Below are 26102 nucleotides of genomic sequence, written 5' to 3'. Positions count from 1 at the left end.
TGCCAGTACAGGGATTTTGTCACTGTGTTAGGAGGAGCCAGCATAGTGATTTCTTGGGTGAGCATCGTCTTCTAGAGCTCAAAGAGCATTCGGACAGTGCTCACAAATATAGGGTTTGATTTTTCAGCTATTCCTGTGTGGAGCCAGGAGTTGGATCAATTGTGGGTCCCTTTCAGCTTGGGACTTTCTAGGATTCTTTACCAAAAGTATATGATAAATTATTTGAGTTTTAGTGAAGTCCTCACATCAGAGGAACTGTTAGGGATGAAACCCACTTATTTTCATTTTTATGTTTTTAATATTTTCAGATAGTGGATCAGCCATATACCAAATTAACAGCAATCTGTGTCCCATGCTACAAATATTATACAAAATATACAAAAATATACAAAGTATATACAAAGTATATACAAAAATATACAAAAATATACTAAGTATACAAAATTCAACCATAAGTCCGTGCACTTCTTTTGGGCTGCAGTGCATGGCTGTTCTTCCTGCCTTCAACCTGATCAATTCTACTTTACTGACTTTAAAACAAATATTTGCACAGTGCTGATGTTGATTTTTCAGGACACCTCCCGCCCCAACAAACAAACAAACAACAAAACCCACCAAACAAACAGGGAACTCACGGAATTCCTGTAGAAGTCATTTAATGTCTACCAGATTGACAAAGTGAGCAGTGAGGGGAAATGCAATTCATTAAAACAAAGAACACTGCCAACCTGCATGCCATTTTTTGGTCTCCTGAAATATGTTTGGGCTGGGAATTGAGAATAAAGTGACAGATTGGTTAGCACTTATGATTGTCTTGGAGGGATGTGTTCAGGTCTCAAGAAGTAATTTTATTGGGTCAAACCACTTGTGTCTCCCAGAAAGATGCAACCTGGTGAGAATGTAATCTGAGTTCCTGGACACTGCTGGAAGCAGGAAGGTTGTAAATAGCACAGAGTGTCACTGCACGGAGTGGGCAGCCATGCACCCTGCTCCTTTCCCTCACCTTTTGTGTTGGATTTGTAAGCAGTGGGGCAGGTGATGAGCAGAAAGGGAAGCCCATTAGTTTTCCGAGGTGTTATGTGATGGCAGAGCGAGGATGATGGTAAGAATAATGAAACAGTGTAAAGAATGTTGTGCTTTTTTGTGTTTATCTCAAAAATGTGGGGATACTTGCATATTTTGTTAATGATAAATACCATTGCAACATAAAACTGCTGTAGGCTCAGTGATGTGCCTTCCTGCCATCTCCTGGCTGCACTAAAGATCTGGCCTGCCATACAAATCACAGACCTGATGTCAGTAATTACTTACTCAGAGCTGGAGTGCAGTCTACTTTTCTTGTTGCCTGTGTGCTCAGGTTTCTTTTTTTTCCCTTCAACGTGAACCTGAGGGAGGCTGCAATGATTTTTCTGTTCCACACATGGAGTCAAGATGCACTCAAAGTGCTCTCAGAGTCTGGTGCAGGACTTGGGAAAGATGGCCTCTGTCCCAGGTGTCTGCAGAGGTAAAAATCCTGAGGTGCACAATGAAATCAATGGCAATATCCTGTGTTGGATGTATAAGTGTACTGCAGACTGTGCCATTAAAGGCTGTCCTCCTGTTCATTCAGAATCTTGACGTGTAGATCTTAGCATAAATATATTTAAAAAATCATATAATAATTGAAAAACAAATAGGACTTCAGATTTCTAAATATGGATAGATTTTATTCTGTAGTAATCTGAAAAGCTTAAAATTAAGATGTAAGACCTGAAGAAAATGGGAAGAATGGATTGATCCCAAAAAAGGGAACAACTATTCAGCAACAGAACACCAAGATAGAAAAATTAATGAAAAATTTGTGCTTTGCAGGTAAATAACAAATGTAGAGAAGTTGAGAACAAAAGCATATGGCTTTATGCTGAACTTGAAAGCACAGAACATTTTTTTTTTTCTCTGTGTATTGCTGTTTTGTGGAACCGTGCTAACTGCCTCCCCTTTTAGTTCTTTGAATTCAACCACAGCATTTCTGATTGGCACTACAAGGACCAGAATCATACAGTTAGTGCAAAATACTCAGAAATGGAGGAGAACACAGATTCTTCATTTCCAGAACATTCATGAAAATAACAAAGTGAGAAGGCAGGCATTTTACTGTTCATAATTTATCTGGGGTTGTGAAAATGAGAGCTGGTGGCGGAGCCTTGCAGAAGGCTCTTGTGATATTGTGCTCTTGACAAAGATCCAGCAATGCATGGGTGGAGAAATCTTTTCCTTGCCTCGTGTTGGACTGAATTACTACTCAGAGGGACATGATGTTGGAATTATGTTGGAAAAAGTCAGTTCAACACTCCGTAGTTATTAATCTCCCCCTTCCCCCAATTTAATATTAAAGATTATTTCGAAATGAATGAAGGATAAAACAGAAAAATCATTATCGCGCCACTGTGTAAGTCATGGGTGTGCTGACAGGTTTACAACTGTCTGCAGTTCTGGTCTTCTTTAAAGTGTAATAGTAGTAGGGAAAGCACCCTGTTGAAAAATAAAGATGCAAAGGTGTTGAAGAACACGTGTAAGTGGAGGAGCTAAACTGGGAGCTGAGCCTGGGGGAAGTGAGTAAGGAGGAATAGGGGACAGGAATGTGAATCTGTGTGTAGGAGAGGGGGAGTGGTGATGGATGATTTATTCATCATGCAAGAAGTAAGGGCTGCCAAATAAAATTGTGAGGTGTTCAAACCAACTGGTGTGCACACAGTGCAGAGCGCTAAGCTTAGCAACTCTATAACATCCTATAACTTGGGGAGGTTTTACATGCCAGAAGCTTCCTTGTGTGCAGCAAGGAAATAAATTGTAAATGAAGAGTTCCATTGTAAATGGATGTTGGATGTTGTTTGAGTGTTTCTGCCATGTACTTTGCTGAAGCACATAGCAGGGAGGATGTTTTTCAGGCATTTATTACTGACTGTCATTAGAAAATGGTTTTGTGTGTTGCTGGGTGTGCTGCAGGTTGTGCTGCTCCTGCCTTTGGAGTGAAAGCTTGAGGAGTTCCTGCACCTTTGAGGGAGGGAATCTTGGGCTTCTTCCCCCCCAAGCAGCAGAAAAGCATCTTGCAGTGTGTGTAACTTGAGAAATTATCCATCTCGTTAGCTAATTAACCCATTAGACCTTGAGCAGTCTGTGAGGAGCTGTCTGAAGCATGCTGCTCACCTTGCTGCATCTTGGGACCTAGCTTCTTCTTTGTGTGTTTGCTCTTCGCAGGCCTAGCTGTCCGTGCAGTAAATCATGGAAGAGAAATAAGCAGATTCTTCTCTATGCTTAATCATTTTTCCTCTGTGCAGAACAACTCAGTGTCTTGAATCAAGCAGGAAGGGAAGAGGTAGGGAAGCCCTAAGCATTCACAGCATGCTTGGTGGCTTCTCTTTACAGATAGTGGAAAGTCTTCAACCAAGGTTATTTGCCCCTGAGATGTCTGTTCTGATCCATGCAGATGGTAGAGCTTTTTAGCAATGCAGTTAGTTGCACTTCCTAACACTGATACTGTACTTCTTCTCTACCTTACTGTATCCCAAGTTCTAAAGGACCCATAAGTATCACTGTGTCCAACTCAAGTCCAGGAACAAAGCAGATCTCTTCACCTTCCCTCCTCACTAGTTGAAAAGCCCCATTAATTGCTGTAGAAGGCAGAAATAGAAGTAATAAAAATTAAGAAATATAAAGAAATACTGGAAGGCTTTTAAAGAACCATAAACACAACTAGTTTCTCTGTTTATAACTTTTCTGTTTATAACTTTTTCAGTTTATTATCTAGTTAGAAATAAGCCTTCAGGAGGTATATTTCTGATTTCAGGGAGGAGGAATGGAAAGGAAGATGGCTGAAGGCGGGAGAAAACAGCTTTGTTTTAAAGTGCTTTTGAATCACAGGATATTTCTCAGCAGACTTCTAATTAGGAAGAAAAACACACCGTGTATGGTATCTTTGATGTAAATATCTGGAAGTATAGAGCATTATTTAATTGAAATGTAAGTGTTCCCTAAATATTTGTAGCAGCTAATGAAATCATTTAAGCACTTATGACTGTTACATCACTTAAAGGGTTAAATAGTATTTTTGTTGGAGACTTTCAGTTTGTATCAATTACTTTAACGTTTTGCTGAAGTTATAGATGTGTTCTATTGCTCGTCTGATTCTTTTGATACTAGTATTAAACACATCTCTAATTTGAACCCAGAATAGTGAAAATGTTAGGTTTTATAGACTTTACTGTATAGGAAGTGAAACTTAAGGGAGTTCTTTTGATTTTGATGGCTTTGAGCATCTTTTCCATATGGATTCAATCCACATTTTAATCAGAATGTGGAAGTCATTATCCTGACATCTGAAACTGAGGTAGCAATAAAAAAAAATATCACAAACAAGACAGCAGACACAAATTATTTTGTGTTTATTACTGGGTGGCCCTTTTGAAACTTTCCCAAAGTTAATTGGTTCCAGATATTCGAGGATCGAAACTGTATTATGACAAATTTATTTCTGGTCATATTTAACTTGCGTCTCCTCAGTAAGGCTGGTTTAAACAAACAAAAAAGTTGTCAACCCACTCATGTCTGTCTCCAGTTTTTGTTGTAGTAGCTTTAATCCTAGTGATTTGGTTTAATAAAGACCACTGAGAAAACAAACACTGGTAGTTACTGCAATACTTTTGTAAATTATTTATCATTTCTCTAAGATTTTACTGTGGCATAAGTGCTGCTGTGTTAGTTTAAATTGTTCACAAAGATGTCATGTCAGATTAAATGCCCCTGTAGAGTTTATATGTGCCTGTGAGCGATGCTTCCTGCTGTATTTGATTAGAAAGTATTTGTACAAGTCTGTGTACGTGCAGACCTTCTATTGCCACCACGGGGAGTGATCGAGAAGGGCAAATTGAACCACAAGTCTGATGGCTGCCTTGCTGTGGCAGACAGTATGGCCTGGCAGAGCTGTCCTGGAGTAGATCCTGGTTGCTGGTCAGGGACAGGGTTAGTCATGTTGCTTTATGTGTGGTGGGCTTGGGGTCCTGACGTGAAGGAGGCAGGATTGTCCAGGGTAGGGCATGTAGCATCTTGAGTTGTTCTTCTCAGGAACTGGTGTAATACATTTGTTGTGGAAAGTAGAATCATGGAATCATCTAGGTTGGAAAAGACCTTCACGATCACTGAATCCAGACATAGAATCATAGAATATTCTGGGTTACCTCCTGAGTCCTGTCTCTAAACCACATCCCTTAGTGCCACATCCATGTGTCTCTTCAGGGATGGGGTTTCCACCACTGCCCTTGGCAGCCCATTCCAATGCCTGACAACCCTCTCCATGAAGAAATTCTTCCTAATGTCCAATCTAAACCGCTCCTGATGCAACTTGAGACTGTGCCCTCACCTCCTATCCCTTCTCAAATATGTTGAGTATGGCTACACAGCATTTTAAATGCATATTGCATGTGCATTGTCATATATATTCTTTCCCTATGCATATTTTTGTGTAAACTAATTTTTATAAGTATTTCTAGGCCACTGATGGTGCAGCAAACTCCTCAATAGCTGTGTTTTTCCCTTGTAAAACTTAATGTAAGCAGAAAATCATTATTGATCCGGTGAGATTTGATATGTTCTTACTTGTCAGTAAGTACCTCAAAGCTTTTTAGTTCCTGCTAGAAGCAATCCATTTTTCAAAGTAGCATTTATAATAAAAAGTTCAGTTAGCTTTCACTTCTTAATGACTTCTAGTAGTTAAAGTTAGAAAGAGCTAAAGCTGTTGGTAACAACTAAAATTAGTAATGAAAGTCTTGCAGTGGCAAAGTTGAAAGAGGAGATTGCTACAAGTTAATTAAGTTTATGTTAATAGGAAGGTCATTAAAGCAGGACATACCATGAGCCTGGAAAATGATCATTTTCCTGTCAAAGTTTGTGTATTATCAGCTGTGGCATGCTGGTAATAAGACAGACAGAAAATATACATTTGTATGTATACATAAACTTTTAAAACATAACTGGAGAGAGCAGAGAAAGCCTTTGTCTGTCTGTATGTTTCTCAGAATCATCAGTAAGTAAAAATGTTAAAGGAAATGTTAGATTTGTGTAGTCATGGTTTTAATTAATACAAGCCCATGTTCTGTAAGCACTGTGTTTGTAAAATTTATGAAAGAGCACTAAACTGCATTAGGGTAATTTATGGACCAAATAAATGTCAGTTACTACGATGAACTGGTGTAGGAAACAGCGTGACTAGAACAAAAAAGTGAAGAACGAGAGTAAATTGTAAACACTGTAAGAACAGCCATACAATTGTTCCTTTATATCCAGCCAAGCAAGTGTAAGTTCATTTACAATATATTTATTAACAGTCTCAGGCCAATAAAACAACACTTACAGAGCAGCTTTGGAAACGTGCCAGCTCTCTGTTTCGTGCAGTGGCAAGTCAGACCAGTGTGCTTTTTTTCTTTTCTTTCTTTTCCCAGTTCTGTTTTTTCTTTAAGAAGGAAAAAGAAATGAGTATTCGTGATTCCTTTATAGGGCTGTTAAATCTGCCGTTCGGCGTTTCAGGGCAGCGTTTCGCATTGTGCTCAATTAGTGCAGCTGAAGCAATAGAAGTGCCGGTTTCAGAAATGCACCTAATTACTATAAAACACTGAGGGATCCATTCATTCGCAGTTCCTGGCTCCAGGGGTGCCAGCCACAGAGACTCCAGCAGCTTCTGAAGCCTAATCCTGCGTCGTGTCTCCACGTTTCTGTGGCACTTGCCTTTTGGAAGCTGCAATGCAGTCTGGCTGTTTACGACCATGTGTGGCTGTGCCTGCCGTCTGTAGTGTATTGTGGATAGGAAAGCTTGGTGCATGTGGATAAACTGAGAACGACCCTTGGTGGTGGGGGACAGAATAATGAAAAATAAAGCATAAAAATATGGTATCCCTTTATTTGGGAGGGGAGGGTTGAAAGGCCTGTTTCAGATATCAGATTGATTTTGGAATAGGGTTTGCTTGCTGCTTATAGTGGCTGTTCTAGTGGCTGCTTTGCTGACAAATCTCTCCCAGCAGCCAGTAGTGAAGACTTCTGGTTGATAACTTACTGGGCCTCTAAACCAGGACTTCCACAGATGAGCATCTGCTGCTTCCTGTGGTAAGACCAGTGTCTGAAAGAAGAAAAGTGCACCTCAGCACTCCAGCTGAAGCAGTTACATCCAGGGGCTTTTGTAAAACATCAGTTCACCCTTTGTTTTCTACTGCTGACTGCCATTAGAAAGGTTTTCCGTGTTAGTGCACAACCTCTTAACACAGCTGTGTCTGGAGAGAATCTCCCTGCTGTCAACTCGTGCCAGCAGCTGTGGTTATGCAGCTCCCAACAAAAACTGTCCCTAAGCAGCATCAGCACAAGGTGTTTTTTTCCCCCCTGTACATTATATCAATGACAAGGTGAGACTTTTAGTGTCTGATGGAGAGATGGGAAAGCTTCATGTAAAGACTTGGCCTGACACATGCTGGTTTAACCTGGCCTTAGCTATTCTTTGTAGTGTTTGCAAAACAAATGCAGTGTTTCTTCAGCCACGCTTTGAAAGCTTTCTGAAGTGTAAGCCTGGACAAGGGCATCATAATGGTCTGATTTATGAGTGCCTGGGATGTTTCTGCACTTATCAGGATTAATTTGCTCATTTGATGGGCAACATATCGTGCTTTGGGCTCAGTTGGTTGTCTGCCATGGTCTCTAAATTGTTTTTAGTATTGCTACATTCCTTATACAATTCCTTCTTCTGTAAGTGTGATTTATGTTCTTTTTCCCCAAGAGGCATGAGCTATTATTTGGCTGTGCTAATGTACAGGATGTTCAAATGAACATGCTTATCCATGCAGCCCAGGGCAGTTTATATAACAGACCAACTACATGTACTTGTTACCTTTGGATCTTGCCAGCAGTAACTGCACGTTTTGTTCCTGGTCAAAAATCCTTTTCCTTGTTATTTTGTACTCAGTGAAAGCATTTGTTGTCAATCTTGAGATCTGTTGTAGTTTCCTTATGTGTTTAATATAAAGAGAATGGATAAGTATATGGTAAGTAGAGTAGTCTGATAAAGGGGTTCTGTGGTTTGTCTGCCTCTCAGGTGGGAAGCACCAATTTCAACTTCAGTTTGAACTTAGATTAACTCCTCATAGCTTTCCCTACTTTATCCAGTGCTCTGACATAACTCTACAACACATGCAGTAGCCAAGGATCATACTATACTTTCTGGATTTGGTAAATCTACCAGATCGTTTACTGCAAATGGCTCCTGTGTTACCCTCAGAAATGCATAAACTCAACTCCAGGCTTAAAATCCCTTGCTTGTGTGTGAGCATCATATGTTGTCCATTAGGGCATGCAAATTTCCTTCTTTCATAAATAATGCATTGTACTAACAGAGTAGACTGTTACAACAGAGTATACAAACCTACATTTAATGTACCACCAGATACTCAGCTGCTGATTCTTTTAATAATTCAATTAATTCTGATTTTGTGCTGCAAAAATGAAATATGAGTACAGGGTTTTTCAAAAAAGAGTTTTTCAAGTTGTGGCACTTTTATAATAGGCTTTACAGACCTGGCCTGTATTGCCACAGCACCATCAGTAGCAACCATCCCAATTTTATCTCCCACAGCATATCAGCTGTGGGAGAATTGGTATGTGATAATAGGAATTGCTTTCTACAGTTTTTTTCTACGGTTTTGTGTTAGAGTAGGCTCAATTTTCTCCCTTACATGAAAGCATGCCTAGGTGTTTTTACGGACAGAAAGCAAGTTGACAGTAATTGGCAGGAGGTCCAGATTGAAAACCTATTGGAATCTCGTGTGTTTCAGGAAGAAGAGACTGTAGCCAACTTTATCCTCATAGTGTTTGAGTCTGACCTGTGCCTTGATTTTAAGAGCACTTTGCTAGTTTAGCTTGCTAGAGGCACTTCTCTCTGCTGTGAAGGTTGGTCTGTGAGGTCTGTTCTTCGGGGCTGCTGTTGGGCCACGGGAAGTCAAAAAATCACAGAGTGGTAGGGATTGGAAGAGACCTCTGGGGATCATCTAGTCCAACTCCCCTGCTAAAGTAGGCTCCCTACAGTTGATCACACATGAAAGTGTCCAGGAGGGTCTTGAATACCAACATAGAAGGATTCTCCACAGCCTCTCTGGGCATCCTGTTCCAGGACTCTGTCACCCTCATAGTAAAGAAATTCTTCCTCATGGTCCAATTTGGATCTGACTAATATTTTAAAGACTGTGGGTAGCATCTAGGTTAAAATTGTTAAAAGATGAGGCTTCAGGGTACAATTCCACTGTGACTTCTGTCAACAGTCTTAGCATTCAGATTAGACATGACCCTTCTGATACACAGTACAAAGAAGCATGAATTCCTTCTGACATCAGTCTTCTGGTGAAAGCTTTCTGCCTTCCTTGAAGAGTAGTCATTGTACAGGTGTGCTTTGCTCTGAGCCCCACACCACTTGGAAGAGAGGGCTCCAGCCACAGAGGTACTGACTGCTCCTCTTCTACTTCTGAAGGTCTTTTGGAAGAAGACATCAGGTCTCCTCACTTCATTTGAAATGACCTCAGTTGGAAACTCTCAGCACCACCCACCCATCCATCCCTTGCTGTATGGGAGGAAGACATCCCACCTCTTTTTGCCAGGGACTGATCCATGGGGATGTTTCTTCTCCCTGGCCATGCAGGAAGGACGGATCTGTCCCAGCAGTCTGAAGTGAGCTCCTGCAGATCCTCTCAGAGGTCCCTTCCAACCCAAGCCGTGCTATGATCCAGTGAAGTTGACTTCTGAACTTTCTTGCTGATTATTTTCCTTGGTTTTAATCAATTGCAATCAGCATTTTTGTTTATCTACTTATTGTGGACAACCAACTGTGATCAAAAAATCACATTTTTGATAGGTCTTGTCCAAAATGTGCATCCTTCATTGAAAATAATCTAGCTCTTATCCAACATTAGATGTACTTTTTCTTATGAAGAGAGGCATGTTTATAAGCTGCCCTCAAATTAAATAGCATAACCTATGTGTTCTGCTTCTTGTTAGCTTAGAAATTTTGTATGGCATACATATGTTTAAACAATAAGATTGGTAAAAGAATTGAATGCCTCATCTGAAGTAGATGCAGTTTGTAATACTTATTGTTTACAGCACGGTGATGATAAATCATTAGTTTGAAAATGTTTTTTAGATTAGATTTGTATTGGTATAACTCATAAATTGTAACAAAACAATTGAGACAAAGAGTATTTTTTTCCATTTGCAAATACTAAGAGCTACTGCTTAAAATTGCTACCAGTGGGAAATGTAAAAGATGAGGTAATTCCCTAAAGAAAAAAAGGACCATGGTTGTGAAACACATTAAATATAAATCTTGTATAACTTGTAGCGAATGCACTAACTGGAACCCGCTTGTAGTTCATGCTAACAAGAAGTTCTGGTCAATGAAGGCAGATAAAGGAACTTTAAATGATTATATTTAAATGAATCTGGAATTCCAGAGTATGCAAGAAATGAAATAAAATCTTCTATATGTGCAGTGCTCATTAATTTAGTGGTCATAATGAAACATAAAAATGTCAGTGCTATAAGACCTGTATCTGTTGGAGTAGCTTGTCTGTGTCACTGAGTGCTTCAGTCTCCACTATTTTTCAGGAAGTTAAGCAAAGATTAGGGCTCGGCAGTCTCTGGATTTTGCTTTCAGTTGTCGCAGTAGCTCAGAGAAGAAATTGTCAGTCTGCTTGGACAGATCTGTCTGTCCTGTGAGGCCAGGGAGTAGAAATATCCCCATGGGTCTGTCCCTGGCAGGAAGAAGTGGGATGTCTTTCTCCTGTACAGTAAAGGATGGATGGGTAGGTGGTGCTTCTCACCATTTTGGAGCAGGAGATCGCCTGAGTGCAGGGGAAAGGAAGCAGTGCCTGCTTGCCAATGTGAAGACATTCCCAGGCTAGCTGAGGTGGTCTTTCATAGAACCATTGAACCACAGAATGACTTGGGTTGGAAAGGACCATAAAGTTCATCCAGTTCCTATCCCTTGCTAAGAGTTGATTGCCCCACACCAGCTCAAGTTGTCCAGGATCCCATCCAGCCTGGCCTTGAGCAGGGAAGGAGCACCCACAGCTTCTCTGGGTAGCTGTACCAGGGCCTCACCACCCTCATAGTAAAGAATTTCTTCCTAACTTCAAATCTAAATTTCCCCTTTTTCAGTTTAAAGCCATTCCTCCATATCCTATCGCTATCACACTGTGTAAAAAGTTGTTCCATCTGAAACATTTCCAGCATTATACTGCTGGATTTTTTTATTTTTTATTTTTTACTGACTACCTTTTATTTAATTGCAGCATTCTAGAGAGTTGAGCAGTTCACTCCTTTGTGTGGAGTACATGAGAAAAAGGTGAAAGTCAGATACAGGCCGGGGCCGGGAATCCCAATGAGTACCAAGCACTAGTACATTTTTTGGGTGGAGGGGGGAAGAGTGGGTAGAGAAATCAGGAGAACAAAAAATTATCATCCTGGAAAAAGTTGCAGATACCACAACTTCAGACTCCTGGGTTTAGATTAAGATAAATAAATAGTAATGCTTCTATTTCATACCTTTGGCAGTGTGTAATGCTCTGTTATTTTTGCGGTTGGTTCATTTGTTCAAAGTGTGTTCTGCAGCTGGAAGCTTTGAAGCTCATCTTAAGGGGAGGCTCAAGCTTGTGAGCTGGTTGGCGCAGCAAAGGCAGATCTTGTAGATTGCTCTGCTTTCATACTTGCTGTCAGCCTTTTCACTCTGATATCATGCTTGCAAAATGGAAATTGGTATGAACAGTCAACTTGAAAGGGAGAAATCATTTTTGGAGCAAAAACTCTGTCTTAGTGTTTCTTGGGAACTTGTATAATACCAGGGCTGTCATCTCACAGAATGATTTGGGTTGGAAAGGACCTCAAAGATCATCTAGTTCCATCCCCAGCACCGTGGACAGAGTTGCTAACCACGAAATCAGGCACTAGGTCAGGCTTCCTAGAGCTCCATCCAACCTAGCCTTGGTCACCTCTAGGGATGGGACATCCACAGCTCTTCTGGGCAGCCTATGCCTCATCACCCTCTGAGTACAGAATTTCTCCCTGACACCTAATCTAAATTTCTTCTCCTTTCAAGCCATTCCCTCTTGTTCTGTCACTATGACACTGTGTGAAAAGTCATTCCCCCTGCTGCTTATAAGCTCCCTTCAGGTACTGAAAGGACATGATGAGGTCTCTCCACAGATACTGGGTTGCTTATGCTGCATTAATTATGAGTTTTACAAACCTCCCAAATATATAGTAAGAGACACAGTGTTCTTTGTAATCTGAGGAAGGAGAGCCACGTTCAGCTGGTACTTTTGCTGTACAAGATGCATGGCTAGTTATGTGTTGTATTTACTTTCAGTCCTCTAGCCTTCGAGGTGGTCTTTCTCCATCCCTCATAAACTAGAGCAGATCTGCTTCTTCTCTTGTGTGCACTGTAACCTGGAGTTTGTGCATATTGCAAATAAGTGCCCTTCTGTCCCTTTCTACATCTGTGTTTTCATTTGAGACGGGCATAGAATTATAGTATAGAATCGTATTATCCATCTTTTAAAGTTGCACAAATGTCATGGAAGGGGAAGGAAGGTACGGTATTGAGAAAGAATGCTGCACTGAGTGTGCACATGGTAAAAGCTGACAATGAAAAAAATAGAGAAGTTTCTGAAAACAGATGGAAGGCTGTCAAGATATTTGTAAAATGTGTTTTATTGTAGGAATTAAATTGTTTAGTTTGCTTTATTGTGTTCACACTTAAGTCACCTGTGTGGCAGATAAAGGTAAGAAGTGATTTGATCAGCTCATGACTGAGAGGAAAGAACATTTCTGGTACTGTGGTAACTTCATTGAACGGTGCAACAATAAATAAGCTCATTGGCTAAGTTAAATACAAACCCGTCATCTGAAGGAACGTTTGGATCTAGTGGATTGTCTCACATTTAAGGTTTTTTAGTCAGAAAAGATTCTGATTTGAGAAACTTCTTGTTTCCTTTTCTATTCATTATCGCTTCTGTATCTTATCAAATCCTCTGTTTGTAACACTCGTACTTGTTTTCAGAAGCTGTGTAGTGGTTTGCTGACAAGGGCTGTGACAGCAGTTCATTTGTGATATGTGGTCAAGCTGAAAAATGTTATTGATGATTTGGATAGATTGTCATGAACCTTTCTTTAATATCACTTGTTTTTTGAGAACAAACACCAATGTTAATGGCCAGAGCTGTCAGCCAGCTGCTGAAGCCAAGATCACCAAACTTAATAGGGAAAAAAATGTTTTGTGCCATTCCATCCATTCTTGTTCTTATAACAAATTGCACCATTTTCATTCCAATTAAATCCATAAATTGCTTTTAATGATTTCCAAAGATCTGTGCCTTTCAGGACATATCTTTAGCCATATCTCATTTTTCCTGTTCTTTCTTCTTTTCTTTCTTTTTCTTTTTTGGAATGCAAGTAGACTGGAATTTTTGAATGCCAGGTGATTAAAAAGTGTGTAGTCCTGAAATTAATTTACATTAACAGTTCCCACCACTGCTTGTATTTGCCATTTTAATTTTGGTAAAACAGGAACTATTTTGATGGAGTATTATGAGACCATTTATTTTTTTGAAAACCTAGGAAATTCAAGCATCTGGAATCTGAAGTGCTGTTTTTCTTCTTGTTTCTCCCACTGTTTCCGTAAATAATGCACAATTATTTTCCACTTCAGTTCTGTTTCTTACATGTGGTTTTTCTGTTACTCACTTGCAAAAAACTTGAACAGAAGTTTTTTCTTTGAGAGAGGACATGTGGTCATCTTTGTCAACAGATGACATTAGAACTTATAATACGTAACAGATTTGTCAGATACATTCATTGGTCTGCTATTTCACCTCACATACACTATGACACAATATGCCTTCCTTACTGTACAGTTTCAGGATTCAGTTGCTATCAGTTTGGGAACACATTTATTTCACACTGAGATCACTAAAACCATCTGTTGATGATTTTTTTCTTATGGACCTCTGAATAGCAGTATGTAAAGTCACTGCCTCAGTCCAGATTCTTATTTAGAGCTCATTCCCAGCAAACTGAATGAAAATAAACCTTAAGTTTTTACAGCTTCATAAAAATTTGATTATAAAGAAAAACTTAATGCTAACAGAGATGCAGGCAGTTGAAAGTGATCTAAATTCCGAGTCGACATTGGGAACAATATTGTTGTTTCTTAATGTGACAGTTGTTTCTTAAATGGACAGTTTTGTCTTTTTCATTAGTTATTCTGGCATGATGATAAATATCTCTTGTCAGTTGTATCTCATAGTTGCAGTTACGTGTCCTGAACCATACGAGCCCTGAGAACTGTTCTGTGGGAACAGGAGGGCAGTTTTGACTTGATGCCTAAAAGTATGCTGAATTTTTCTGGTAGAAATCTACGACTGAAGTAATCCAAGAAACTATTTTGTTTGAGAGCCCGTATTGAAACAGTAGGACTCTGTATGTTTATTTTCAGAGTTAATCTTAAATATATAAAAGAAAAGCATATAGTATATGGAAATGGAAAACCCATTTATTTAAAGTTTGTATTGAGTGGGTTTGAACTTCAAAATTGAAACAAGTTGCATCAGAATTCCATGCAGTTTGGAATGTTGACTGTTGTCATACTAAAAGCTTTGGTAGATTTGAAATAAAAAACTTAAGAGTATACCAGACAAGATGTGTTCAATAAACTGTATTTGCAGTCAACAATGATATAATGTCTTGTAAAGATCCTTTTTACTGTCAGCTGCAACAAAGAAGTTAACTGCAGTACAGGAAGTTTAACTGCAACACAGGAAGTTCAAGCAAACGTGAAAGAACTTCCTTACTGTGAAGCTGACAGAACACTGGAGCAGGCTGCCCAGAGAGGTTGTGGGATCTCCTTCTCTGGAGATATGCAAAACCTGCCTGGATGCTTTCCTGTGCAACCTACTGTAGGGAACCTGCTTTAAACAGGGGTTGGACTTCAGCAAGGGATGATCTTCAGAGATCCCTTCCAACCTCATCACTTGTTCTAAGCTCTTGTCCAAATCTTTTTCCTTTTATATCCTCGTGCTTATTCCTCCACATTCAGAGGTTGCTGCAGGACCTCCATCCTAAGGGGTGGTCAGTGTATGGGCAGCCCTGGAGGAATCAGGTGGCCCTGGTGATCCCTGCCAGGCTAGAACATTCCATGGGTTTTGTTTTTGCTTGTATTTGGAGGTCAGAGAGAAGGGAGCTGGAAATTGAAGGGAGTGAGGGAGTTGGTTCAAAATGGAAATGTTATGGATAAGATCATGGTTTAAGGCTGAAATTTTTTTGCTAGCCTGCTCAACATTATTATGAGTTTGTGTGATGTTACATTTGGGTCTATGGCTAGTGGCTGCAACTCTGCCTGTGGTAGGGGTTTGTAAGTAGACTATCATAGAATCATAGAATGACTTGGGTTGGAAGGGACCTCAAGGATCATCAAGCTCCAATCCCAGTGCCACGAGCAGACCTGCCAACCTCCATATCTAATACTAGACCAGGCTGCTCAGGGCCCCATCCAACCTGGCCTTGAACTCCTCCAGGGACGGGGCATCCACTACCTCTCTGGGCAACTGTTCCAGCACCTCACCACTCTCTCTGCAAAGAACTTCCCACTGATATCCAGCATAAATCTTCCTTCCTTCAACTTTAAACCATTTCCTCTCGTCTTGCCATTATCTGCTCTTGTTAAGAGTTGATTCCCCTCCTGTTTGTAGGCTCCGTTTAGGTACTGAACGGCTGCAATGAGGTCATGATCTTTGAGGTCCCTTCCCACTTGAGCCATTCAATGCTTCTATGATTCTAATCATCATCCCTTTGAAAGTTTCAACTCCTTTAAAATTTCTCTTGGAATCTGCATACCTAAAACCCAAAGATCTCTGTCTCCAGCTTTGTTATTGTCCAGGCATCAACAGCTATGGGTGGCCTCATCCCCTGATGCTCTTGGGGTAGACAACCATCACTGCAGTCCTAATCTGCTCAGTGGGGTTCAGCGCAAGGAGCAGTGCCCATAGGGGGAGATCTCTCTCATGCTAGATTTGCTGTTGCTGTGAATTTTCCTTGTTTCTGAATGGTTTTGACATCTGGTATTAACTGTGCATTTACAAGCATATTAAGAGAGATCTTTTACTAGGGGATGTGAAAAGAAAGTCACACACACCAGTGGTTTTCAAAAGAAACAAAAGAAGCTCAGCAGTATTGACAGAATACTCAATTCACTTGAAACATCCTTGAAAATGTTGGTGGGAAGAGCTGATGAAAGAAACCAATTTGGAGAAGGACAAAAGGTGGCTTGAGGTTCACTTTACCTCTGGAAGGATGAAGGCTTGGGAAGCAGAGCTGCACTCAGGCACTGTCCTTGTTATGGCGGTGTCAATGAAGAAATGCATTCTGCAGTTGGGGTTCTGAAGCTCACACATTCATCTACAGACACTGGTGGGAAACAAGGCAAATAAAAACTCTTTTATAGTATTCTTTTCTGCAGGCAGTTATTATTTAGGGAAGGGTAAATATCATCTAGTTCATATCTAGAAATACTGAAGAATTAATGTCGGTAGATGTCTTTGGTACTAAATTTGCTGAGGTACAGCTGTCTTGAAGTACTGCAGCATGAACCCCACAAATTTTGCAGTCATGTAAGCACTTGTGAGCTGCTTACTTCTTAAATTGCTATTTGGGAAGACAGACACTACAAACTACTTAAACTTTCTAAACCCTTTTTCAAGCAGCCTGATAATTACGTTTTAGCATAGAGTTTTGAATGTTTGAGTAATTTTTTTAATTAGGAACAGATATTGAAAACATGTATGATTGCAGCTAAAGTTGAGACTCACTTCCCTACTTACTTTGGAAGCAGGGCTTTGAAACAAACCTATTCTTGCGTATACTGATGTGCCAGTCCATGTTTTTATGTAACCAGTGAATTTTTTCACTACTTTTTCTGACCGTCTTGTAAATACAACAACATGGCAATTTGGCATACTTGTGTTTAAACTCAAAGTTAGGAAATCAACAGAAATACTGGTCATTTAGAGAAACTTTCTCTGCTTGTTTCAGTTCTGTTGCTTAGTTCTGCTTTTTACCAGAAAGAAATGTGATACAGAACCTGTGGGTTACAGCTTGAATTACGAGTCAGTTGTCTATGGTTGTCAGAAATCTGTGTTCCTTGTCCCAGCAGACTAAGCAAAGGATGGGATAACTGACCTAGAGAAGTATGCAACCTAGCTATAGCCTGAAAAGATTTCCCCCAGGTTGTGTTCCGTGTCTTTTCCTTATGAGCAGCGTTATGTTTCCTGATGCCTAATTATTGAAGTTAAGAGTGTTGCAGAATTTTAAGGAAGAATTCCATTGTACTCTTGTTTGTTTGCTCTTTTAAGGCCATATTAACCAGCCATATTTAAAATAGTTTCATGATTTTGTAAAATTCAGTTGTAAAATGGATGGTGAATGTAGCTGACACTTCAAAAAATTCAATAAAATATGAAGTGTTCATGATATAAGTTCAAATTAATCTTCATGAGCTGAATGACCTTTCTTAAAAATAACTGATTTGTGTGTGTTTGTTGATGCAGGCCACAGAAACGTTGTTCCGAATGGCAGTAGCAAGAGGAGCAATCACACCATTAAGACATGGAGAAGTAAGGCTATATATATATATATATATATTTCTTTTATTTCTTTGTAGTTATTTTTCTTTGCACATGTGGCATAAAATTTTAGTAATGTAGTGCTTTATAAATTCCTGGGAGGAATTGCATTGCCTTCAGGTAAGTGAAGAGGGCTGGGCAATATATAACTTGTATTTCTATGTTACACTTTTCCTAAAGAACAGTAGAGAATTTAAAATCCTGCCCAGTGGAAGATTAAATATTCTTCCCAAATCTCTTTTTTTTTCTCTCTCAGCTTCAGTCATAATTTTGCATTATGGTACAAGAGGCTCTCAAGCACATTCTTTTGCCCAAGTGATATTCCACTGGATTTTCTGTATTAAAAATAAACAAACTGTAGAATCCAGAGAAATTGACAAAAAAAATTGAGCTTTGTTATGGGATGGCTGTAAAGAGCTCACTTTTATCCTTTCTTTGTTTCTCTCAAGAAATGTGTAACTTCAGGTATTATGTGTGTAGTTATATGTGTGATATAAAATGCATTACATGTATATTATATTAATACAGTAGTCACACGAAAGAAGGGGTGAATTATGTTGCTCATGCATAGTTCTGTGTTGGCATTATTTCCTTTTTGTTTCTTCCTTCTCTGTGTTTTATATGGTAACATTTTACTGAACATTGCTGATTAAATATGCTTAATACTGGTGGATGCAATTTATTCTTATGTTGAATTTGATTTAAAAAAGTTTACTCCAGTCAGTTGTGACACTCTGAACTGATATGGACATTGCCACTGCTGGATGCTGCAGTATAAAGGATTTTAATGTAGAAACTTTTTTTTTTTTCCCATGGCAATCTGATTTTCATCAAATTTTTAGGTAAATTTATGTAAAGTTTGTGTAGCAGACACAGCATTCAATTTGGAATCAGAGCAAAACTTACCTTTGAAAGCCCAGCTGTGCTATACAATGTTCCTTGTGCTGATAAAATTGTCTTAATTTCTCTTTTGAAAGAAAGTAATGTATCTTTGCATCTGCTGTCAGGTACTGACAGCAGTACCTGAGGTTCACCCAAGGAGGCTGTGGATGCCCCATCCCTGGAGGCATTCAAGGCCAGGCTGGATGTGGCTCTGGGCAGCCTGGTCTGGTGGTTGGCGACCCTGCACATAGCAGGGGGGTTGAAACTGGATGATCATTGTGGCCCTTTTCAACCCAAGCCATTCTATGAATCTACAAATTCTATGGTTCCATGATTTCCTGTCCTGACACTGTTCAATTTTTGCTTTTCTGAATATGGATCCTTTACACGTTTTGTGTTCTGCTCTTCATTCTTTCATACAGAATGTAATACAGCTTTCAGGAGTGGTAATTATAGAATATGTGCAATGCTTCTATATTCTCTCTGTTTAGATTTTTCAGTGCAGGATACTTAATTTTCTGTGTTTAAATGAACAAGTTGGCCAGAGAGTGTGTGAAATCTCCATCCTTGTAGATACCTGTTGGATAGTGTGAAGTATGGAAAAACTCAAATGATTCTTATAGAAGTGTTACTAATAATATTAAACGCTTACAATACTGGAGCATTTACAGCCATAATGATCTCTGTTGTGAGCAGTACCAACAATTTGTGTATCTTACACATTGTACGTCATAGAAATGATGTGGTAGAAAATGTTTATGTTTCTTTTTCAGATACTTCCTCTGATCTTTTTCAATTAATTAGCCTCAAGGGTTGGAGACCATCAGGCAGATAAGCAGTGCGAGCTCGTAACCATGATCAGGAAGGAAGGAAGTGGGTGAAAACACTTCTGTGTGGTGATGGTGAACTGCGAGTGTCCTGTGACACCGTAACCTGGGCATTCTTGGGGCTTGGTTGTAAATCAGTTCATGTTAGAATGGGAAAAATAAAAAGGTCTCTTTTCTCTCTTAAACTCTTGTCAGGCTCTATGCAGAGCAAAGATTATTGTGACTCACAGAAGATCTCTTCACTACATTTCACTGTGGAATTGTAATTTATTAGTTAGAAAATGAGGAGGGATATTAATCAAATGATTTTTTTTTTCCAGAGGAAATATAATTATTAAGAGTCATATTAAATTTTCTTTAGCTCTTCCAAGAAATTGCTAAATATTTGCACAGTGCGTAACTAGAAAGGAAGCCAGAACAAAAGCTGAATGTGAGATAAAGTTGACTGCATTCTGTTTGAGAAGTGTGAAGTTGGCAGCTGAAATGGAAGCTGAGCAACTTGTTTATTGGCAATTGCAAACTATGCAAGCGGCAGTCTGAATGTGCAGAAGTGCTGTTGGGTTTTCCTAACAATATTTAGATTCTAGACCCCTTTAATATTTAGGAGGGAGCGAAAATGTTGAATACTAGAAGGAAATATTAATGCAGATACTTATTTGTTTTAAATTCTTTTTAAAAATTACAGTATGTTAAACAGTTTAATGGAGAAACATTTCTTCTATGCAGACAAAACAGAATGCATGAAAGGTTACTCATTATAATCCAGTTGTCATCAACAGGTGGATTTATAATATTCCTTGTTTAGGGTAAATGTCTTTTCTGGTGTTTCCAACCTTTTCCTCTTCCTTGAACTCAAGTCATGAAGCTTACAGAATTTTTGAATCTTGCTTTAATTGTCCTTGAAGAAATTGAAAGATGAGGTGATGCTGGATATTTGACTTTTGGGTATGGTTTATAAATTTACTGCTGAGAGTTTAGAAAATTGTCCTGCCAAAAGTACTTACAAATTTGTGTACATAATGCTAATAGCCATTGAAATTTAGATCATTAATGTTCCTGAGGAATCTTCTTGACAGTTGTATTGCTTCTGGTTTGACTGAAATGTTGCAGCATCCCTGGGAGGGAATCAAACCCAGAAGGAGAATTTACTTTCGGGAATCAATATGTTGCCTTGTTAATGAGTTATTTCTGTCAACTGCTTTGTCCTGGGGATGGAGTGTGGGGCAGAATCTTGTAAGGTTTCATCATAGAATCATAGAATTGCTCAGGTTGGAAAAGACCTTTAAGATCTTCGAGTCCAACCACAACCTAACCATACTACCCTAACTAACAACCCTCTGCTAAATCATGTCCCTGAGCACCACATCCAAACTGTTTTTAAACACATCTAGGGATGGTGACTCAACCACCTACCTGGGGAGCCTATTCCAGTGCTTCACAACCCTTTTAGTAAAGAAGTTTTTCCCGATAAACTTAAACTTACACTGGTTCAACTTAAGGCCATTTCCCCTCATCCTGTCACCTGTCACCAGTGAGAAGAGACCAACCCCGCTCTGCTGTAAGCAACTCTCAGATATTGAAAAAGAGCAATAAGGTCTCCTCTCAGCCTCCTTTTCCCCAGACTAAACAGCCCCACTTCCTTCAGTCTCTCCTCGTAGGCCATATTCTCCAAGCCCTGCACAAGCCTTGTTGCCCTTCTTTGGACCTGCTCCAGCAGGTCCGAAGATGTCCTTTCTGTATTGAGGTGCCTAAAACTGAGCACAGTACTCGAGGTGGGCCTCACTTCAGGCTCATTCCAAGATGATGCAAAGACTGTATGGGCAGATGTGAGCACACCGAATATGTGGCAGTGCTTACGTACAGAAGTCTTGGGCTGCATTTCATTAATGTCACAAACTTTATGATAGGCATAGCTCTCCAGTTGTGCATCCTCTGGAGCTTCTGCTGCTGTATGCTCACCCCATGAGGATGAGCATACATCTCCACACGAGGATGTCAAAAGGATCCTATGAGGAATGACCCAAGCCCTTCTATGACTCTGATAAGGTTCTCTAAGAAGGAGGAATTTGGTGATGACAGTTTGCAGGACCAATGTTGGCAACCCCTGTGGAAGAGAGAAACAGAAATTGCATGCAGCCCATCCAGAGAAGGAGCAGGAGGATAAGGAGAGAAGGTAAAACCCTTAATAGGAAAAATGCCATGGAATATATGTGCTCACACAAACAATAGAGATAATGGCAGAGACCAGATTCCCATAGAGCTGGAACTGATAACAGACATGCTTGAACTCTGTGTTTGTTAATTCATTTCTTAAAACATCCTCATAAGTTTGTAAGCTGTTTTAATCTCTTTTCATCCAAAAGCTCTGGGACTTCTGTGTGAAAGAATTTAGACTTGTATCTTTAGAGTACTGTAAGTCTGTCGGAAAAAATACATATCGTTACCTCAGAGCTGAAGAAGATGAGGGTTATGTTTCAAGGACTGTGCTTTCCATCTGAAGCATTAAAATGTATGGGAACCTTCATCATGATGGAACTTCTGGAATCTTCCTGTAGAGTTTTTGTGATGGGATGTGAAGAAAAAAAATGATTTTGCAAAAGGCAAAGACTTGCATAGAAGAGTCAGAGCAAAAGAAGGGCTTAGTCTGTATGATGGGCTCAATTTTATAATTACTACAACAGCTGAGGTGTTTTGAATAGTTTCAAAGAAAGAAAGAATCCTCAGTCATTTAAAGAATGCCATTAATTTATGATATTTGGTGATTTTTTTTTCCTTCTTTTCACCCCTAGTTATACAAAAGCTTTTGTCCATGAAAATCCAATGGAAACAAAGTATGAAAAGGGATTCTCAAACTGTAAGTTTGAGAGAGTCTGTTCACAGTAACGGTTAGATTTAGCTGTATTACCTGAGGAGATATCTGTCCCCTAAGGGGATTATTAGGGAACTTGAAAAAGCAATTTATTTTATATTTTTAGAAGTAAACACATGAAAGTGGTAATAGCAATGTGAATTTCATTATGCAACAGTTCTTAAATTAGTTCTGTGGACTTTATCCTCTGCCTTCCAGTTTGTGCTTGGAATTGGTGTGAGATGACCTGGTCCAAGAGCCATGGATCTACCTGTGTGACTTGAGATCAAGCTTTAAAAAAAGCACTGAGGTGACTCTTGAGATAAAATCAGTTTTCTTTGGCCTGAATAAGAAAGATCTTAACAACAGCAATGCAGTTATTTCCAAATAAGCAATGATTATGTTTGTGTGATATAAGACTTGTTGTTACAATCCTTGTTGAACAGAGTATTCTTTTTTAGGTCTAACCTACAGACATCTTTGGTATATTAGAGCATGTATATATATTTTCGAATAATGTTATTAAAGTCAGTAATATTAAAGTCAATAATAAAAGTTATAAAAAGCTGAAGTGATTGTGAAAGCATTCGTTTTTTGCTTTTGTGGATCACAAAATCACAAAACCTAGTAGTTAGGGAAGTTACATTTCTAAAAACCATTGTCTCTATGTGCATGCATGTATGCAAATGAATGCATAGGTTCTTTTTCATTGTGATTTTTTTTTCCTTATTTTTTTAAAAAAGATAGAATTTTTACCTTGGGAAGGCACATCTTCTTCCTCATCTACCACATCAGGGCAGGGTGCAGTGTAGAGTCCTGGAAGCTTCAGCCAGGTAGTTAGGTTGGGTAGACAGTAACCTTTATTATTAGTAGCAAAACTGTAATATGTATATATTTTCATGAAAAGAGTCTTCCTGATTTTACTTGTCATTAGAGCAATTTGAAAGAGATCTTAAGACATGTCTAGTATTATTTTTAGCTATGTACTGTGAAGCTGACAAGATACAGGGCAGTCATTTACAGGATGATCTCCTTTCTGTATGAAGGGACTTATTCTAGAAATTAGTGATTTCAAGATTTGAATCTTAAGTTTTGAGTTCTGTCTCAGCGTTGTGTCTGCTTGTGTTTTTGGCCAGCTTCATTTGTAATGCATGACATGCAGGAAGGCTTCATAAACGCCATCACTGTAGACTGTGAGAGGTATTGTGAGTCACTTGGGATGAATTTTCATTCAAATAAAATTGCTTCGGGCACTCTGTTTCCTGTGATTTCAGCCCGAGGGCATATCAGACCTAATCACTTACAGGCACGTTAGAAACCAAATGGCAACGTGATCCCAGACATCTGATCCTTACCCTTTTGCCTTCCTATCACAAAGATGTCATTATTGCCAGGGGTTCAAAAGTTCTACTCTCACAGACTACACTGACATCTCTGATTTCCACTCTTTTGTCTTGAATACTCTGTGACTCATGTTAATACGTGAGGAAAGATGTTTTCTCAGATTTACATAAATCTTACAGCGCTGGGTACGCTCCGACTACAGCCCTGATGACTCTCTATTTTTTAAACTTTCTGTTTTCAGCCAAGGACTCTTTCAAAGAGTGCTGTTGGTCAAAGCAGGTCTTGTTTGTTCTCACTGGAAATTGAAATGCTTCATAGCAAACTGTGTTTGACATATACAAAAGAAATTTGGTTTGCTACAATGAAACTGAAGTTCTTGTAAGGCAATGTCATAACACTCATGGACTTTTCCTGCCTTCAAAGTAGTATTGTCAGTCTCTCAGATCTTTTTGGTGTTTTCTTTCCCTCCCAGTTGAGGGTTGCTAGCACACAGAAAAAAGTGTATTTTTTAAATTTAAATGTGTTACAAAAACAATGTCAATTTAGTTTAACCAAAACCCACATTTTCTGAATATGTGGTGTAAGATTCAAAGTGCCAATATGTTTCAGTGTTCACTTCTCTTACCCAACACTCTTATTTTTGGAAGGAATTACTTTGCAAAAGCAAAAGAAGCCGTTACATGGGGACACATCTGAGTAACTTTTCCTTTAAAGGGTGATTGCTCCTCTCTGTCTTCAAGAGACAGAAAAGTTTCATTTTTAACTATTTAAAAAAAATATTAAAAAATAAGAAGTATTATTGAAGAAAGTGGACCTGAACAAATCAGCCAAACAAAAGCCATCGGTTGGAATTGGGGACATACATATCTTTTGCTTTTCTGCCTCCTGAAATCTTTTCTGGAAATGATTTTGAGCCAAAGCAGCAAATGGATAAAACATATACTTGAGCATAGAAATGTCTTATAGTCCACTTACTTAAGGTGGCTTTTTGGAAAGTGTTGTCAGTACTGTTTTAAAATTTGTATTGCTATCTGGAAAATCCTTCTGACAGGTCCGAATTTTGAACAGCTCAAATATAATTTCATTGTTGAAGTCTGACCTGCATATTTTATCAATAATATCTGGCAGTAAATTAAGAGTAAATAATCCCTCTGATTAAATACAGTGAAAACTGAACCTGGAAAGAAAGAGAATGCCATAGATCCCTGAAGAGGATAATTACCAGATTCCCTTCGAGCTGTTCAGTGTCTGAGTGATGTTTCTGCCATGTGCTCAGCTGTATGAAGGTGATTTCAGCCATGTCACTGCATGTTTGGTGCTACACTGTGCAGGATTGTCCTATCTATGTGGTTTCTAGGCTGGGAATCATTTCTAATAATGAGAAGAAGACGAATTTGTCTCAAAGCCTTAGTTGAATGTGAAGAAGCCTTCTTCTCTTTTAATATATAATTTGCCTGAAATTATATTGATGTATATTTTATATATGTACCCTGAAATATATTGATGTATTCCGGATAGATTTAAAGTGAAGTGGGGGGATTCATAAGGTAGGGAACTTCCCAAATGAATACACTGCACATATTGTGTATGCTGCAAATCTAAGGTAGAAATATAAGAAAATAGGACATCTGTTGCAGAATATGAGGAAAATCACTTTAAAAGTGTAATACTCTTGGAATCTTAGAGAACTAAATGTTTTACTAAGTGATTAATGCTTTTATCTAAGCGATTAATGCTTTGTGATTTTCTTTTAAATGCACAGGGAATGTAGCCTGTCTGCTTTTTGTAGACTGGAACAATGGGGTTTGGCATTTAAAATGTTTGACATATCATGCTATGCATTGTTTCTGTTATAAAGTAGATTTTTAATGAAGGCTGATGGTATTTATTTATTTTCTTATAATCATAACTTCCCCTTTGTGAAGTAAAACATGAGTCTCAAATGTATATTGCATTAAGCTCGGAAATTTTTGCCAGATTTCTTCCACCCGGAAGTTTTTGACAAGCAGCAAAGAAAGGAGAGAATTGCATACTTTAAAAATTTGTTTTTCTCTTAAAATTTTCTTTTACTTGTCATGTATTCTCCAGGTTTCTTATTCTTTCTCATCAGCAAAACAGCAAGTGCATTTTGCAGACAATAGAAAATTATGGCAACAAACTAAACATAAGGAAATACATTTACTTTCCAATTCAGTATTTGTTTAACATGACTTTTCATGATTAAGAAATATGGTATCTGGGGAACATACAAAGTTGTAAGGTAATAATATATCTTAATTTCTTTCTCATGAAAAATACAGTTTGTAATTGTCAGTTCAAATACGGACATTTCTGTAACACAACAGCATCTGTTTTGAAAATATTTGAATTTTGGTCTTACGTGCCATGGCATTATAATGGAACCATCATCTTGCTTTACACTTAGACCCTGCCTCCAAGGACATGGTCTGGGAACTGCATTGTTCTGCC

General features: G+C 38.9%; 1 long non-coding RNA gene across 1 annotated transcript in view; it reads left to right on the top strand.

The window, feature by feature from the left end:
* LOC109365510 overlaps nucleotides 1–20749 on the top strand; it is a 35398-nt gene extending 14649 nt beyond the window's left edge. Inside the window, exons 2-3 of the long non-coding RNA XR_002111176.1 lie at nucleotides 17658–17723; nucleotides 19388–20749. This is a non-coding gene — a long non-coding RNA (uncharacterized LOC109365510). The remainder of the gene's footprint in view (nucleotides 1–17657; nucleotides 17724–19387) is intronic.
* Nucleotides 20750–26102: the final 5353 nt, after the last annotated feature.

The sequence above is a fragment of the Meleagris gallopavo genome, chromosome 1, assembly GCF_000146605.3.
Source record: "Meleagris gallopavo isolate NT-WF06-2002-E0010 breed Aviagen turkey brand Nicholas breeding stock chromosome 1, Turkey_5.1, whole genome shotgun sequence".
NCBI classification, from domain to species: Eukaryota; Metazoa; Chordata; class Aves; order Galliformes; family Phasianidae; genus Meleagris; species Meleagris gallopavo.
This window is presented reverse-complemented; position numbering and strand designations above follow the sequence as displayed.